Source organism: Dipodomys spectabilis, unplaced genomic scaffold (assembly GCF_019054845.1).
Source record: "Dipodomys spectabilis isolate Male_0828 unplaced genomic scaffold, ASM1905484v1 ptg000567l, whole genome shotgun sequence".
In the NCBI taxonomy this organism is placed as follows: Eukaryota; Metazoa; Chordata; class Mammalia; order Rodentia; family Heteromyidae; genus Dipodomys; species Dipodomys spectabilis.
This window is the reverse complement of record NW_024871244.1, coordinates 1,381,590-1,385,859: the sequence shown is the minus strand read 5'-3', so window position 1 is coordinate 1,385,859 and position 4,270 is coordinate 1,381,590. Positions and strand designations below refer to the sequence as shown.

General features: G+C 33.2%; 1 pseudogene; it reads left to right on the top strand.

Moving 5' to 3' along the window:
• Positions 1–2,527: 2,527 nt before the first annotated feature.
• On the top strand, positions 2,528–2,624 carry LOC122100178 (annotated as a pseudogene).
• The last annotated feature ends 1,646 nt before the right edge of the window (positions 2,625–4,270 follow it).

The window sequence follows — 4,270 nt, the reverse complement described above, 5'->3', positions numbered from 1 at the left end:
AAGAAAGTTAAAAATGGATTAGAATGTATTCTTAACTACGAATTTTTATAAATGGCTTTGTACAATGGTGAGATTCTTTTATTTTACATGGAATAATATTTTCTACTACCTATAAGTTTTGGAAAAAGAAGAAAATATAATTTATTCCTAGAGAGGAATATGATAGAAATAGAAGACAGATATTATGTTTGTCATATCTCAGAAGAGTACCGATATTCAAGACTTAAAGTCATATTTCTTACTATGTTAGACAGAGGGAAAACATAAAATAACATATGATAAGGCTACTATTTTTGACTTTTTAAAATGTAACATTAAATGATGTAATTTATTAGCTAATGTTTGGGTTTGAAATTTAGGAAGCTGATCTATTTATCACATTTCTGGAAGGCCCTTACTGAAAAACACAAATTGTGGGTGGTACTATTTCTACACTTTAATGAAAGGTTGAACGTGTTTTGCATTAGTGTTGTGTAAATAATTCAACTCTATTGTAACTTGTTCCCTACACTTGAAAAACTTGTAATGTCACTAAGTATAATCAACTTGTCAAATGTTATTTTGGCGAATGTGATTTTGAAAAGTTTATTTGAAAAGGAATACACTTTTAGGAGATTCAATGTAGATTATCATTGGTTTGAGAGTGACATTTTTATACCACAGAACCATGTTGTACTGAAGTCCCAGTGTTTTGAAGCACTTCTTAGTGCTTCAAATGTTTTTTCTGAATTACATTTGACCTCTAAGTCAAGTTTTCTGGGCTTTGGTAGATCAATTATGGATCTATCCTTGCAGGAACTATTTTTTGGCCAATTTATATTGGAATAAAATCTTTCATTAATCATAGGGTGGGGTATTAAAAATAATCTTATGACACTTTGTGAACTTGTTCACTCATATGGGTTGGTCATCTGTAAGTTGAATGTTTGAATTACAGTACTTTCTCTCAAATTTTGTGATCTCATCCTTCATTTTAAATTGCCTTGCATTTCACAATTGCTTGCTGCTAATTCCTGCATCTCAAGGAATTGGGGCCCTGAAATGTAGGAAATGAGAAATTGAGATGGGTATTCAATTATTTGTGTTGACATGTTGCATGGGCCTTGGTGGGAAGACTTGCCCCTATTATCTGATGATGCAGGCAACTGGGACCTGGGATCCTAGGACCCATGGTTACTGCAGAAGAATAATATTTTCTAGACATCTTAGCAAAATTTGGGCATTATCAGTAGGAATGCTTCAGAAATATGGAGAAAAACAGCCTGGGACAAGAGAGTTAAAACAGTAAACAGAGCAGCAGGGTAAAATCCATTATAGATTAGAGGAAAACACTGTTTTTTACCATGTGGATTCAGAAGTCCAAGAACAGTTACAATGTATCACAAGTTTATTATAAAAACATTGCATTGATACTTTTTATAGTCTAATATATATTTTAAACCTAATTATTTATATTCCAAATCTATTTATTGGAATAAATAAGTATCAATTTATTTGTCCAATTATCAACTAATTCCAGTAAGTTTCACTGTGTGAAATATAAAATAAGCACATATAAATATAAAATATATAACTATATATAATATAATTAAAAGACACGTGTGTTGCATTGTTCTGTTGTAGTTACTGTATCAAAGGCAACTTTGTTTTAAAGTATTATTCCATTATCTCTACCTCAGTGTTTGATAGAGTTAGACCTAAAACTTTACCATTTGTAGATTTACAGCATGGAGGCAATAGAAAACACTGTGATTAAAACATTATCAATTTAATGCCTAATAATGAGGAGAAATATATGGACTTCTGAAAATATTTGGTGATAAAAAGGCAGTAGTGTAAGTTCCTGCCTGGTTGGATGGTAGACAGGCCAGGACATTAAGTAATCATGCATACGAACAATTTTTTCACCTTCTTGGCTTTAGCTACTTTTGAAATGGAAGGTATAATAAACAATTATATTTTGATAAAATACCTTCTAGTCTGAACAGTTCTGTTTGAACTGTTCATCTCTCCATGATCCCTTGTAACCAAGATTAGTTTTGTTCCAGTAAGACAATCTATGCTGTCAGGGTAAGATGTTCTGATTGGTCTGTTCCCACATGGAAAAAGCGTAAAGGCTCAGGTAGACATTTGTGCCAGTAACACCTCATTTGGGAAAATGTCAGCTGAAGAAGTTTAGAAGTAGCTCTCAAGCAACGCTTACTTTGAATCCATTAGGTCCACAAAGCTAATTCAGTTGGATAAATAAATACTTGAAAAAGCCATCACTTTTGGACCTATCTATAAATAATTGAGAGTACGATCAAATTCCAAATCAAAAGACTTAAGATAGTCATTCACAAAAAAATTTGCAAATGTGAGTAATCAACTGATCAATATAATTTTTTCCACTATTCACAGAATTTTAGGGAAATAAGACCGATAGCATTGTTAGGAACAATAAGGTTTCCTTGTTACAAGTAGGCACCCATAGGTATAAGCCTGTATAAAGATTGCTTCATTAACTACATAATTTAGAGGATACTACATGCTTCAGCAGCATGTATACTCAAATTACAATACAGATACTAACATGGCACTTGCACAAGGTTAATATGAAAATTTGAGAAGTATTCCATATTTTTCATTCTTCAGATGCAAGAAAAGAAAAACAGTTATTAAAAAGTTGATTACAAAATTACAAGTATAACAATACACACAATTCATATAATTAAATTTAGTTTGACATCAGTGTATTAAATCTTCACCTCAGATAGGCGTTTACATAACATAAACTTTACAAAAATTTTCAAATTAGACAACATTGTCATTTTATCCCAAAGAAAAATAATATTAAGACCTAGAAAAAAAAGGAATAAAACTGTTTCTATATGGAATGCAATCGGAAAGGACATGTTAATGAACCTATATATTATAAAATAATGTAGAATTCAAAGTATATCTAGGAGAAAATAAAATAAATTATGAACATTATGCAAACATAGAATATAGAATATTTTAAAATATACATTTTCATGCAAGCACCAGAAATATTTTATCTTCTGTACTACTCATTTCAACAGGTAAGTTAAAATTATTCCTGATTAAAAAATCACAAACCCTGAAGAAATCATTGTACATGTATACAAAAACTATTTAATACATTTTGACATCCAATGCAGGCAATTCACTTGGAAGAATTCTGCGGAATCCATGAATTTTTACAGTAAAATATTGGTGTTGCCAGGCACTGGTGGCTCATGCCTATAAACCCTAGCTACACAGGAGGCTGAGATCTGAGGATCATGGTTCAAAGCCAGCCTGGGAAGGAAAGTCTGTGGTACTCTTATCTCCAATAATCCACTAGAAAACTGGAAGTGGAGCTCTGGCTCAAGTGGTAGAGCACTCATCTTTAGCTGAAAAGCATAGGGATAGCTCCCAGGCCCAGGGTTCAAGCTCCATGACCGACCAAAAAATACAAAAAGATATTGCTCTTAGGACTTAGGTGAACAATTTGTGCAGCCTTCCAAATCTTCATAGAGGTAATGATACATACTTATCTTTTTGGCAATATCAAATGCAGTTTCTTCTATGTTGTTCTTCAGGCCTGGTTTTATATAATGGTTCAAAAGAAGGAGATCCAGTGTATCTTTGCTATCTCAATTCTCAGCAGCAAGATGTGAGGGTGTCAAGAGGCCTTTAGTTTGGGCATTGGTATCTGTATCATGATGAAGTAGGAAAGAAGCCACTCTGGTATTATTCCACGTACATGCACTATGCAGGGGTGTCCAGTCATCTACAGTTATTGCATGTGCCACTTGAGACACCAACTCACTGACAATGCCTAAGTGTCCACTGTAGGCTTCTCGATGAAGAGGGGTATACTCATCGTCATCCCTACTATTCACATGAGTGGCCTTTTGGGAAAGAAGTCTCCACACTGTAGTAAGCCGAATATTTTTGGCAGCCCAATGAAGAAACTTGCTTGGATCCTTCTCCATTTTTTTCTTGCAGTTGATACCATTCCTTACTTTTTCATGTTGTTCCTCATATTCTTAAGAATTTTCTAACCAGAGACTTTGAGTGCCAGTGAGAATGAGGTGTCCATGTATTTCCCTAATAGTTCATATTGTTTGAACTGGTCAGAAATATTCATTGAATTTTCTGCATCTGTTTATTCACCATTATTTGTTTTCTCTTTTTCTAATTTTACTATTTGAAATTATTCTAACTGGAGAGTAGGGAATTTATGGAGAGCAGAGTAAAGATGTTCCTCCGTATTCAAACATAC